This window comes from Mus musculus, chromosome 7 (assembly GCF_000001635.26).
Source record: "Mus musculus strain C57BL/6J chromosome 7, GRCm38.p6 C57BL/6J".
NCBI classification, from domain to species: domain Eukaryota; kingdom Metazoa; phylum Chordata; class Mammalia; order Rodentia; family Muridae; genus Mus; species Mus musculus.
This window is the reverse complement of record NC_000073.6, coordinates 32,869,216-32,884,242: the sequence shown is the minus strand read 5'-3', so window position 1 is coordinate 32,884,242 and position 15,027 is coordinate 32,869,216. Positions and strand designations below refer to the sequence as shown.

General features: G+C 42.6%; 1 pseudogene; it reads left to right on the top strand.

Moving 5' to 3' along the window:
• The first annotated feature begins 7,551 nt into the window (after positions 1–7,551).
• On the top strand, positions 7,552–9,703 carry Scgb2b16-ps (annotated as a pseudogene).
• The last annotated feature ends 5,324 nt before the right edge of the window (positions 9,704–15,027 follow it).

Here is a 15,027-nt window from a genome sequence, read left to right as displayed (position 1 = left end):
TGTCAGGAAGTCTGAGGGAGGCCAAACTCAGGCAGGGTTCTATGGTGGCTTTGCTGAGCTGAGCAGCCAGGGCCAGCTCAGGCAGTCCTAGAGCTCCTTCCTGCCCCATCCTTCTGACATTCTCAATCAGGATTGTCACATATCTGGATTCTCAGTGAAGCTTCAGTGGTGTGCAAGAGCACAAGCATAGCCCCTAACCAGACATATAGAGACTCAGGATGAAAGCAGTTGCATGTGCCTTGTCTTTCTCTGTCAATGTGCTATCAACACATTGCTTGATTTTTTCAGTATTTTCCAGTATTTCAGGGTCATTTTTGTATTGTTTCACGTACTCAACATACTCTTCTGAGGTTCCATTTAAAAAGAGACAAACATCCTCTTTTATAGCTGGGCAAATGCCACAATCTGGAACACAAAGACAAGGTGACCCTCACTTGAATGACCTGCATCAGTATATCCCAGGGGATAGAGGGTGTGAGAGCCTAAATAGCTTGCATCCGTGACCCCAACACAGTAATACCCACCTCCCCCTGAAGTCAGGAGGAGGAGGGCAGCCCCGAGGATCACCACAGCACCAGCAAGCTTCATGATAATGGAGGCAGGTGTTCTTACACAGTTTGGTCCCCTTCTTTAACTGCCCTGTTTGGCTCAGTGGGCAGGGAGGGACCCGTGTCTGAGTCTCTCCATGCTACTCCCAGTACACATCTTGGAACTTACTGAGGGTGTGTGTTTGCATCATTGATTGATATGTATTTTGGCAAGATCCTGGTCAATAACCTATTTCAGCTTGTTTGCCTTCTTAGTGATCTTCTAAAGATATGACAACTGTCACTTGCCATTTGACAGCCAAAAAATAAGTATGACTAGGGAGAGGATTAAATGGTCTCTCAATCAGACTTCCAGAATGAGACCTGTGCCCTCCTCTCACAATGGAAACCTCAAGAGCCATACTCATAGTCAGTTCTAAACAAGCCAAACTTTAGACCACTGGCCATGGGACCCCTGCCCTGTCTTACTTCTTCCTCTAATTCCATATGCTTCGTGCCTTCCCTTGAACCAGGCTCTTCAACGCATGCTTATCCTGCTGTTGTAGGCATCCTTCAATTTGACCTTTTTGTTGTTGGTTGTAGGTTTTTTCTGAGATAAGGTCTCTCTACACAGCCCACACTTCCTAAAGAAGGAAAAAAGAGCTGTCAAAAGAACCCTTTCATGAAGCCTAAAATGGCAATGCCAGGGGTGGCTGTGTATCTCCTATCTGAGTGAATGGGCTTAAGCAGATTGCTTCCAAGGTGTGTGGAGCAGGGGGCCTACCTTCTAGGACCAGGCTGTCCTGAAAATATGTATATCAGGTTATCCTTGGACTCACAGAAGTCTTTGTGACTCTCTCCCATGTGAATAGTGGAATAAAAGGCAAGTAATTTCACTTCTGCCTAAACTTGACTTCTTAAACCCATTGTTGAGGTTTTCTGTTTTGTTTGTTTGTTGCTTTTTAGTTTTAGTTTTTGTTGTTGTTGTTGTTGTTGTTGTCTTTTAAAGAAGATCTTGCTCAGGTTGGTCTTGACCTCATAAACTTCCTGAGAAATGAGTGTGTGGTCCTGCCTGCATGCCTAAATATCTGTCTTCTGTCTGTCGGTCTGTGAGTCTGTCTGTATATCTGTCTGTTTATGTATATATGTTGTAGAGCCAACTTTATTTGGGCCAGGTGTAAATCATTATCAAAATCAGTTAGCAATGAACAGGTATGGTAATTCTCACCTTTGATCTTAGTACTTTGGAGGAAAAGCTTTCCTACCTTGTGAGTTGGCGGACAGTCTGGTCTACACAAAGGGTTGTAGGCTACCCAAAATTACACAAGAGGACCCTGTTAATAAACATCTTTAGTGTGTTCATTAAGTTCTCACTTCAAGTGCCTTGTGCTCATTTTCTCATAACTAAGCAAGGATATTTCAGTTCTGAGCTACCTGGCCCCCTAATTGGTCACTGCCAGACTATGTATTGCTGCTCTAGCTATTCTGACTACTGATCAAAAAGCCTGCATGATGGCCATTTTCAATATTCCACAGCTACCCTGTAAAAATTAGAGTCCAGTCTCAGCTGGAATCCCAAGCTCCTGAAGGCTCAGCATCAGTCCATCTATGCCAGTGTGTCCCATTGATCTTTGCTACCTTTGTGAGTTAGTGGACAGTCTGGTCTACACAAAGAATTCTAGGCTACCCAGATGACCCTTCAACCCCCTCTACCTGGGCCAGTAGGGGAGCATTTACCACTGCACAGTGACATAAGGCGACTGTTGGGAAGGGTGCTAAGAGTCAAGGTTGTGGTAGGCCCCCTGCTCCACCCATCTTGGAAGCAGACTGCTTAAGCTCATTCACTCAGAAAGGACATACACTGGCCACTCTGGCATTGCCATTTTAGGAATGCCATTTTCTTCATGAAAGGTTTCTTTTGACAGCTCTTTTGTCCTTCTTTAGGAAGTGTGGACTGAACAAATAACAATGGAGGAGGCTTAAGACAGCAGAGCAAAGCCTGAGGCAGACTTGTAAAGGCTGAAGGGTCAGCAGGATGAGCTGTGAAGTAGGCCAAGAGTCTTACTGCTCTATGGTAGCTTAAGCATTTGATGGGGGAAATGCAGGAGAGAGTAGGTAGGGTCATAGAATGAAGAGAGGGCAGAGGCAGATTCTGAAGAAGAACACAAGGTATCCAGAGGACAGGATAATTAGACCTCAATTGCCAGAAGTGGTCTAAGCAATTGTACAGTCTTTGGAGACTACACTAAGGCCTGGAGACTCATCATGGCAGAGTGCCAGAAAGGCTCATCTTCCTGTCCATGCTGTGGAGGATCTGCAGCACAGGTAGTCATCAGGGTCCCATGCTTTTAAGAGGAATTCTCAGGACAGTATACCACTGCTGCCTCTACAACCTGCTACCTGTTGGAGATAGTCCCTTGCTGCTGTCTATTCAAATGCTAAGTACTGGGACTCAGGGAATGGAACCCCCCAAACCTCCAACTTCTTGCCAATCTCTTTAACAAATTCTCACATACACCAGATGTTGCTTAGTAAATCAGTTCACCTAAATCTCTGACTATCTAAGAAAATGTGACTGCCAGGCAATGATAGAGAGAAGAGAGGTATGTGGGGCTTTTTTTCCCCCTGGGATGGGTGTCACATATAAGCATTATAAGGCAAGAGAAGAGGAGAGAATTAAAGGAAGAAGATGGAGACAGGGGAAGGCTCCACTAGGGCCTGATGACTCAGAAGCACATGACCAGGAGCTGTGGACCATGAGTACAAGCTGATGGAGCAGAAATAACCCTGGGCAACACTTAAATAGCAATTAACATCAGGCCTATAGATTGTATGCAAGTCAAAATAGTATACAACCTGTCTGATCTAGGTTTACAGCTCATCAAATAATATACAAATATTTGTGTGTTTTATAGAGGCTAGCTACAATATGTATTTCATTTATAGCCACATTCAGCTCCTTGTTGTGAAACATTGTGAGCAATGAAGACGCAGAAGCCAGCCTGGGAGAGCATCCCGCTACCTGAGCAAAAGTTTCCTTTGTGATTGAGGGGATCCCACACAGGTAACTGGGACACACCTGCCACAACTTCCCACAAGTGAGGACCACAGGTGAGAAGCACTGTTTTCATCTCTTTACTTTGGACTTTGCCAGTCATCTGATTGCTCTGTCTACACCTGAACCTGGAATTTACCATTTAACCAGTGTTTTTATTATTTATTGAGTCTCTACATTTGGTATGACACTACTTTTCCATAATTGTGACCCAAGAGGGAACCAGAGCTTTCATATGCTCTGCCCTCACTGCCTGAAATGCTTTTCCTTCATATTCCTGGAAAATCTGTCACCTAAATCCCCAGACTGCATCAATAACCAACATATCAGAGGGAAGCTACAGCTTTCGCCATGTTTAAGGCAAAAACCAAACACCCACATTGAGCCTTTGTCCCCACTGTGTCAGGACTGAGGAATGTATGTTAGGTCTTTGAGAAGGAATGTAGAGCCTCTGCTCTAAGTCTTCCACAATCCCATGTTGCCTTTCTGCAGTTCACCCTGTGTTCAGATAACACAATTCCCTGGCTACCTGAAGTTGCCCTATTCTCTACCTTCAAGATTCCAGGCCATGAAGCAAATTAAACTCTTTCCTATATACATGACCTAGTCTTGGGTCATTTGTCATAGCAAGACAACCTGAATTACAACCCTACAGTCCACATGGATCACTCATATATAAGAAGACACTTGACGTTCACCATACCAAAGGCTCTGAATCCTGTTTCCTCTTCTATAGCTCCCCTTTCCTTGGCTGATGTTTGGTGTTATTTAGATGTCTGAAGGCTCAGTAGAGCAAAGCTTTCCTCTCTCCCACAGTCAGCACACATAGGAGGTCTTCACAAATGCTGGTTAGACTGGCCAAAGGGCTATCTTACTTCTCTCAAGTCTATAAACAAGACCCTACTTAAAACACACAACACTATCTTGTCATATAATGCAGCCTTGGTTTCAAACTACTCTTCCCACATGCTTAGTTACATAAGTGTTTGTGCTTAAGTAGTTTGATTGGTATTTAATTTTAAAAGTAAAGATTATATGTGTTTTGATAAGGCACAATTAAGTAGTTTGTTGTAAAATGCACTTGACTGTCACAATCTATACAGCACACGGTGACAGAATGAACTTTGCAGAAGACTTAAAGAGTCCAACGCCTTTGAATTTTACTGGTTATCTGAACCAAACAGGATTTACCTCCTGTTACTGTTTGGTCAATTAGGTGCCAAGTACTGAGATCTAATTCTGAGCTCTCTGCTCGGTCTACTTGTTTTTATAACCTTGCATGTCCTGAGGGCTGAGATGGCCTGTAGAATGTGCCCACTGGGGGCTTCTCTGTTCTGCACAGGGATGGGAATGGAGACAAGGGCATCATGTGGTTAAGCAAGTGTCTAGTTCCTAGTGACCCGATGCTACTCTGATTTGATCATCGTGTTGTATCACTGTAACAGTAATCTTAAATAAGACACGTGACATTTATATCTGTATGAACAAAGTGGCCAGAGAAAGACAGTGAGGGCCTTCAGTTGCTCTCCACCATGACATGTGTGTATATACATTATATCTGTGTATTGATACATATATGCATATGTGTGTGCTTACTTGACATTTTATTTAGGTTGAATGTATGTGTATGGAGATTGTGCCTGCATGAGTGTCTTATGAAATACTGAATGCTTTCCCTGTGGAGGTCACAGTAAAGCACTGGATCCTCTGCAACTGGAGTTACAGATGGTTGTTAGCTATCATGTGAGTACTGGGAAGTAATTCTGTGTCCTTTTTATAGCTGAGACCACCTTATATTTTTTGAGACAGGACCTCTTACTGGAGCTTGCTAATGGCTAGATGGACTGGCCAGTAAGCTCTCTGGTGCTAGAGTTACAATGGGTCACTTTATGCCTAGCTGTCCTATAAGTTCATAGGGTTGGAAACCATGGATTCAAGAGTGTATGCCAAGCAACTACTTCACTTACTGACCTGTTCCCCAAGCTCACCCTGCTGCTTTCTTGAGAACATATAGCTCACAGTGTAGGACTGAAGAGGAGTCTGCTCCCAGGAGAAACATCTACAGATCCTCTGGAATTCTTCTGTGAGATGTAAGAACACTGACTTTCATCCATGCTCATTTATATGCCACAAAACCATTCACAACAGCATGGTTTTATAGGTTATTTCAAAATTCTAGTACAATCCAATATCATGTAGTTTAGTTGTTTTGTACAAATTGTTTTATATTTGTCAATTAGGAGCCAGTTCATGCCTCCTCATTCCAGTTTCCACAGAAAATTCTAGTTGTCTGTTCATGTGTTTGTTTACTTGTGTATTTGCCTGTGTGTGGACAGTGGTACTAAGATGTGTGTGTGTGTGTGTGTGTGTGTGTGTGTGTGCATGTATGCATGTGCATGTGAAGGTCAGATGATAATTTGGAGGAGTTAATTCTCTTGCTCTACCAGGTGGTTTCTGAGATTTGAACTCAGGTCATCGCCTTCAATCACTGCACCTTTAATCACTGAGCGATCTCATCTTTCCATACAATTTTTTGAGACCAAGTCTCTTATTGAACATGAGGCTCACATGGAATTAGACATGTATACCAACACTCTTATGGGTCCTAGGGATTTGAACAATGGACCTTATGCTTGTAAAATAAGCAATTGTACACTGAGCTATCTCTTTGGTGGCTAATGTTTATGTGTGCAATGCTGTAAGTTAATCCTAGGACTTTGCACATGCTAAAAAAACTATTCTGCCACTGTTGTAGAGAACTATTGACAAAATGACAGGTGAGAAGCAACATTTCTAATCACAGTTTGAAGAGGTACAGTTCATCACAGTCAGTTAGGCACAGTGAAGGAACTTGAGGTGGTTGGTCTCATCTATAATCAGGAGGCAGATAGGCATGAATGGTTCTACTCAGCTTGCTTACCTCTGTCTCTGAAACATAGTACATGCTTCCCCATAAAAGTAAGTCTACCTAACTCAATTGACCACGCATAAAAAAGCCCAGTCGGAACTTTGTTTCTATGCCAACATTCAACCCAGTCAGAATGATCATCAAGATTAACCATCACACACTGCAAACAGGGTGAGCCTAAATTTAAGATCTTCCTGTCATAAGAAACATGAACTACCACACAGAGATGTCAATCATATCTTTGCTGGAAATGTCTTCCTTAGGGTAAGTATGTTGTTCTAAACTTGAGACAGACTATGCACACAACACTTCCTGTGCCTGTGAAGCAGTGTAGTATACAGGCAGGCAGTTCATAGTAGCTTGAGGGGTGTTGGACAGCAGAGTTCATGTTCATGGTTGAATACCTCACTCTACCATGCACTGCTCTCATCACATGGACAATACTGTTCAAACCTCTTTAAGACATGGTTCCTAACAGAGCTGAGAGTGGACAAGGTGAACATGACAACAGGAATGAGCGACTATGCAGTGAAGCACAATTTGTGGTACAAAAGCATCATCAGCCCCCAAGGATGTTCACACTGCCAAAGAGCTGGTGACTACCCTGGCTGAGTGTCAAAGAGAGGTAGATGGTGCCTCCTTGTTCTAAGCTTTCCAATACAAAGGTCTCAGTAGCTTGGACAATGGGATCAAGCATAGGTAAGGAGTTTGACAAGGAAGCACAGGTGACAAGTGAAACAGGACCACATGTCATTTTGTTCAGCACATGGGCTGCTTGCAAAGATCAGCTTTAAACCATCTTTGGCAAAGGTACAAACAACTTCTCTCCAGAAACTGCTGACATCTGGCTGTCTCAGGTTGTTTGTTCTTCAGAATGGGAGAGGCCCCATGCTGCTGCCTCTGTGCAAGTTGAAAGGAGATCCACAGGTGCTAGGCTCTTTCCCAAATGGTGTTTGGAACTCCTGGAGGCATGTTTGTGGATGGGTGTGGCTGGGCTCAGAGCTATAATGGTTTATAAAGAAGAGGATCTGCACTGTGAGGAGCATTTAGCACTCTTGACCATGAATGGGACACTTCTTCTGCTGGACTTTCTGGTGACTGGAGAACTGAACTTCCAGACAAGTGAGAGTGGTACCCTTTTTCACCCCATTTCAGTCCCATGGAGATATCTAAATGTGGGCCTGAGACAGACCTAGGTGTCCTCCGGAGGCCACTGGCAAGGAGCTGCAAAAGCAATTCATGCTTTCTGCACTGAGTTAGAACTGTTAGGTTTGTGGGATATGGAGACAGAGGTATGCTGGTGATGATACTCATGATTAAGGGACCTTAAATGCACAGTTGTTGGTGAGGCAAGTGTTGGGCTTATGTGAAGGTCAGATATCAAGGTCTGTCCTTTATGGGTGTTTTTCTGCTAGATCTGTGTATCTCATGTAAACCATGTTTTTTCTGGGAGGCTGAAGCCTTTGGGAGGGTTTGAATATTGCCCGAGCTTTTGTCCCCGCTGGCAAGAACACACTCAGGACAACCGGAATCTTCTGCAGCAAAGCTTTATTGTTTACTTCTCAGGAAGACCCCGACCCCAGAAAATAAAGTCGCTGATATAGCCCTCAGCCATGGCGTTTCAGCACCTGATATGGCTTGTCAGCTCCTGATTTGTTGCTCGCCCATCACCCAATTACTACGCCCCAAAATGGGCAGTGACTAGGCGTGAGTTCACTATCACACCTGCATACAAGGCTTGTTTACTAGTTAGGCACAGCAGAGGCCAGCACCATCTTATAATGGCAATTTCACGTGGCTCGCGATTGCTTGCTGCGCGACTCTCCACATTTGACTATGAGAAAAGTCAGTTAAGGCATTTGTAGATGCTGCAAGGAACATTGACCCTCTGCTTTGACCATCCCATTGTCTTTTAATGGTGTTTTTCTCTCTGTGTTTGTAGCAGAAGCATGTGTTCCTTTCTTCTAAGTCTATTCAAGTGTTGTCTCTGGAAGTAGGCTGTGGATGTATCAAGAACTCCAGGCATTCAATGCTACTGCAGAGGAAAAGGTGGCCTTGGAAAAAATCCAGGGCTGCTATAGAGAGGAAAGTTTAAGAAACATACTTCTGAAGCACAAAATTATGGTAATTTTCTCCCTACCTCCACTCACCCATGCAACAGATGCTGTAAGGCTGTGTACAAGTGATAGATGCAACCATTACTACATGTCAGGTGACCTGCAACTGAGAACTGAAACCCTTGCCCCCAGTAGTACATGTAAAGCAGCATGCCATGTAAACAGCCAGCCTGTTCCTTGCATGATCCTGCAGCTCACTCCCACATGCTGGTTAAACATGGGGCTCTCACCCATGGTAGGTAGATGGAGTCCTTGGGATAGCCTCTGCACTGGTTTGGTACTCCCAGCTCTACACTAAGATGCTTGAAATTTCTCACCAGTGTCTTTTTTGGAACCTCTCTGGGGTCTATTATTCCCCAGCCATCGATGAATCCCATTTCTGCAGGCATCATCTGTGCTAAAACAAAACCTCCCACTATGTCTGAAATGCCACCCCATCCCAGGACTGCCTAAAGTTCCTCACCACTATTGTCACCTGTCCTTCCTTGTTTCAAGCATAACTAGATTGCAGAGATGTATATTTTGAACAGTGCAGCTCTCACCCTACTTCCCAAAGTATTTTACTTGAGTATCAGGTCTTGAAAAACAACAGTGCTATCCAAAATTATTTTTCTCTAGCAAGTCCAAATGGGGGGCATATTTTTAACATGGTTATGCAGCCAATGTGCCCGTAGAGAGGTGCTCAGGTATGTGAGATATCACCAAACTCATACTCAGCTGTACTGTCCCTCTCTAGAACTAGCCCCCACTATGCTTTCCAGAACCTTCTCCTCTTCTTCTCTGCCTGACTATGGTGGTTTTCAGGCTTCCTACTGAAGGGTGTGAGTGGGTTCCAATTCCCTTGCGGCAAAATGTGTTACTGGAGAGAGACCTGAATCACTGTATGGGATTTTCTTTGCTGTGCATGAGGATCAGTCTCCTTGTGGGTAGTTGGGGTACCCTGCTGAGGTCCTGTACCTTGCCTATAGCCAACACTATCCTGCTCTGCCTTATTGTTTTCCAGGAAGCCATGGACGCCAGCCCAGAATGCCAGGCACACTATAGAAGGGACACCGTAAAATCCTTTTTAGACTATCTTTTCAAGCTATTAGGATAATAGATGTTAATGTGTTTGGGGCAACCCATCTTTGCAACATGTCTGATCAAAGTGCCATCTTGCTGACCTGTCCTCTTTCTCTCCTGTAGTTGGATTCTTGATCCTGTACTTTCATCATCCAGTCTCTTAGACTGATTCAAATAAATGCTTGCAGCTCTGTTCTGTGACCTGTGTCTATGTGCTAAACAAGGTCTTCAGAGGATCTAGGAGATACTGAGATAAATGACTTGTATAGTCACTGAGAGCAGCGTGACTGCTCCTGATTAGCCAGGTGATCATGAGAGAGACTTTCTGGTCTCCTTTTTTGTTAATGTGTAGACCAGGCTAGCCTGGAACTTACAGAGATCCAAAACCCTCTTCCTCCCGAGTGCTGGGATTGTAGATGTGAGCCCCCATGCTCAGTTTACTGGAGTTCTGTGAGACTCTGGAGACTGGGATTGTCTGAGGGAAAATAGCATGTAAGTAGCCACAGGATTCACCAGGTTGTCGGAATAGTAAAGAAATGGAGAAACACTTGCCTCATATGTTGTCCCCGGGCTGTATCACAAAACTATGAAATCCTTGTGTCCAGTTATAAAAGGAGAGTAACGCAGAGATCACAAGGGTGTGCTTCTCAGATAATCTTGGTCTGATAGTGACATTTACCATTTGTCACACCCTGGCCAATATAGCAGTTTCTAAGACAGTGATGGTTACACTCTGAGACCCTACCTCGAAAACAAAACCAAGGGTCTGAAGAGTTGACTCAGGAGTTAAGAATGCTGGTTGCTCTTCCAGAGGTCCCAAGTTCAATTCCCAGCAACCACATGAAGGATCAAAACCATCTGTGACCCACTTCATGTGTGTCTGAAGACAGCAACAGTTTACTCATATTCATAACATAAATAAATAAATCTTTAAAAGAAACCCAGAACTTAATAATATACAAAAAAAATTCAATGAGGAAAGAAACAGGAGTCAATGCCCAACATGAGGAAAGAGTGAAGCACTTGGAAGAAGGTTCAATGGGTAGAGTGCTTCAGTGCATTATTGGGATCCTGAGTTTGACTCCCAGAACCCATGTAAAGTCAGACTTGTTAGCATGTGCCTAGAGTCCTAGTGCTCCTGTTGAGAGATTAGAGGGCTCAGGTAAATTATCAAAAGTTTGTAGAACACCTACCCTGGCATTCCACAATATCAGAAATCCAGAGGCCTGTACTAAACAATGGCTCAAAATTGCCCTACGATCTCTACATGCATGCTGTGCCATATGTATGCCTGCTCCTTCTTATACACTCAAACACAAAACAGCAACCCAACAAGTAAAAGGGAGAGAGGAATGGAGAGCTGTTTAAATTAAAATGATGAACTCCATTTGTTAAAATTGGCATACAACATAGTAACACAACTCTTATTCTGTATATTAGCGGCAAAAATGGAGAAGACACATTGAAGAGAGCAAGTGCTGTTGAGCAGGCTGAGGGACTGAAAATTATACAAAAAAGACACATTGGTCAGTGTTTAAGACTGACAAGCATGGAGCCATTGCTCTGTCCATCTGTTTCCTGATGTGACATGACAACACCTAGGGCTTTCTAAAGAAGGCTGACTTACCCTTACCCTGTGGAAGGTCAAATGGCCTTCCCAGGGTCAAAGCTCTCTAGGCAAACCAATGACTCTGAGAAAACAGAACATCTTCACTTTTAACACCCTATCCAGTATTTTTCCAAAATACCACCTCAGGACTAAGCCTGGTCCCAAATCTGAAACCTGTTTAGCTTATTCAAACCAGTAAATCCAAGAACAGTTTCCTGTGCCCAAGGAGTCCCCAGGAAAGGGGGAGGCCTCTTCCCCATGTTTTTCTGTCTCCCACTCAACAATATTGTGCCTGACATAGCATTGCGTGGCATGACATATGTACCTTCTCTTGATATATGTAGGTAGTTTGTTCCTTCCTTTTTGACTTGCTTGTTCCATCATATCTAGAAGATAAACTCTCACATGTACAAATGAGCCATGCAGGCCTTTGATGCCTGAATATTGACACACAGAAGAGAGAAACAGGTTAATGAATGCACAGAGCAGCTTTATTTACAACAGTCCCAACCTGAAGGCAGCAAAAGCCCTTGGACTAATGACAAAGGGGAAATCACCTTACAATACACAATCCCACACTTATATTAATGGAAAATCCTCATGGTTGTACACAAATCAGTGATAATTATTTTATTTTCAAGATCTTCTGAAAGGGGAAAACAAATCAATGAATACCCTGATGGGCAGTTAGGAAAGGGGTGACTATAAGGGGTCACATTAGGAGCAGTGAAATTGATCATTATCAGGACTACAGTGATTTCTTGTTTTTGTACATTAAATAACACCTACCATGCCAGTCAGTGGTGGAGCAGGCCTTTAATTGCAGCACTTGGGATGTAGAAGCAGAAAAATCTCTGTGCTTGTGTCCAGCCTGGTCAATAGAGAGACTTCCATGGAAGCCAGGGCTACACATAATCACCCTGACTCACAATACAAAACCACTAACACCATTAACATGTCTCTCATATTTTATAATTTATACACAGTAGAAGGCACAGAAATTCTGCCTCAACCAAGCTTTAATAAAAGAAATGTTTCAGTACAAAAGAATTATTTTTAAAACCATCACAAGAATCTGATTTCTTCTATCTATTATAAAACCAGAGTTTGACCAATGCCACTGCTCCTACTATTGGAAGAGATTCCTACTTTGACCAGAGCAAAGCATCATGAACAGTAATAACTGACTTTGAATTCCAAGTCAAGGGAGAACAGAATTAAAATCAAATATAATTAGCCCCAGGGCTATCTATAACAGCCTTCTTGGTTTTGCTGCCCTCAATTTTTACTAATTAAACATTGTGTTTGGATATATTTGTGTCAAGCTGTAATGTGCTTATTCTATACCTGATATCATTGAAGGAATATACATGAAGTCCTATGTGTTAGGTTTCAAATACTGTTCAACATGATACATACCAGGTCCCAGGAGTGAGCAAGCTTCAGTCACAGGATTTATAGTGATAGACCTTTTGAGGGGGTTTTATGCAGATTACAAGAGCAACATGGCTAATAACCCCTCTCACATATATGACCTCCATAGCTTATATCTCCATGCTTATGTCAATATATGGGTGATGGCTATATAACAAAGGCCACTTTGGCAATCATTTTTGCTTCCAGGCATTAAGCTGTCTCTATAGGTCACACACTCCATGAACTTCAAGGTCTTACTCCAAAGTAAATCTTCTCCCATCGAAGGAGGGAGAGCCAGTACCTCAAGGTCTCCTTCAGTGTGAGCTCTTTAATATATGAAGAGGATGACTTTTTGTGATGGTTTGTATATGCTTGGCCCAGGGAGTGGCACTATTAGTAGGTATGGCTCTGTTGGAGTAGGTGTGGTCTTGTTGGAGTAGGTGTGTCACTGTGGAAATGGGCTTTAAGAATTCATCCTAGCTGTCTTAAAGCCAGTATTGTGCTAGCAGACTTTAGATGAAGATGTAGAACTCTCAGCAACTCCTGTACCATGTCTGCCTGAATGCTGCCATGTTCCTACTTTTATGATAATGGACTGAACTTCTGAACCTGAAAGTCAGCCCCAATTCAGTGCTGTTTTTATAAGAGTTGCCTTGGTCATGGTGTCTGTTCACAGTTGTAAGACCCTAACTAAGACACTTTTAAAACAGAGACATGGGTGTGATGTGGAGATGGAGCAGAGACTGAGGGAATGACCAACCAATAATGGGTACAATTTGAGATCCATCCCATGGGCAAGTATCAGTCACTCACACTATTAATGATATTCTAATCTGCTTGCAGACACGAGTCTAGTACAGCTGTCCTCTGAGAAGGTCCAAATAGCATCTGACTCTTACAGGTTCAGGCACCCACAGCATAACAGTGGATGCTTCTTGGGTACTCCTATAGAACAGGAGGAAGGAATGCTGGGAAGGTACAGAATTGTAAACTCATTAAGTTATCATAGACGAGAAAATAAATTGCCAATTATAACAGACTGGATATTATAGGTGTATATAATACCTTATGATTTTCATAATTGTCATAATGTTATTCAATTTATATCTATGAGAAAGGAGCCATTTATTCAACAAAAAGGTGAATTTTTGAGGTTTTGTCTTGCTGTCTGTTGTAATGCTAAGGGTAGACTCTCCACCCACCCAAGAACTGGAGTCTGCATGTAGACCTGTGATTCTCCCCCCAAGTTATTTCTGATTGGTAAATAAAGATGCCAACAGCCAATAACTGAGCATAAGAGACATAGAGGTGGTTTGGGTTTCATTGGATTTGGACTGGAAGAGGATCTATGGGAGAAGAGATGATGCAAGGGAAGAAGCCGCCACATCCAAGTTTTCCCCAATGTATGAGTAAGAAACTCAACCTCAGTGTCCTCATAGAGTCCAATAGAGAACAACTTTGCTGACTGACTACCTTAAAACCAACTAAGAAAAAAAATCCGTTTTGTTTTGTAATACTGCTTGCCACTGATATTTTTGAACATTAATTAAAAAAAAGCAATCTGAAAAAAAGTCCAGAAGACATCCTTGTGGAGAGCTCTTAGGACCACTTCTAGAAACTTGGCAGTAATTTTATATTGGATAAGGACAGAAAAGTAGACTCAGATATGTTGATCATACTAATATGCCCCTAGAAACAGTGATGTTGGTACTTTTCTTTATTACCTTACTTTTTCCTTAACCTTGAACATATCTTATTACTTGCATATCATTAAAATGGTATATAAAATCAGACTGGGAAAATATAAACTTACTCCAGCATCAGAATTGGCTGCAGTCATGTTATAATGTTGTCTAATTGTCTTTTGTTCTTTTTTGGTCATCACTCCCTCCCTGTAGAACCCATTGACTATCTGAGGTGGCTTGGTCACGTACTTAGACATAATATAATTCCAAGACACCATGTTCCTCTTTGCTAAGCAATGTCTAGAAACAACTGTTCTGTGGGGACTGGGTCTGCATCTTTTTTAGTTTCCCTTTTTCTTTATTGAGACAGGGTTTTTTTATGTAGCTCAGGCTGTCTTGGAACTCACCACAGATACCTTGATGAACTCAAAATCACAGAGATATTCCTTCCTCTCCATAATGGTACTGGGACTAAGGGTGTGAACTAATACTGACTGCCAGAACCTTTTGTTATATCAAGGTCATGATAACATTGTATACAGAACATTGATCCTGGCATATTCACTTGAGGTATGTAGCTTTATTTGACATTTTGTTTCTTTGTTTGTTTGCCTGATGTATTTTCATTATTGATTTTCAAAAGATTTT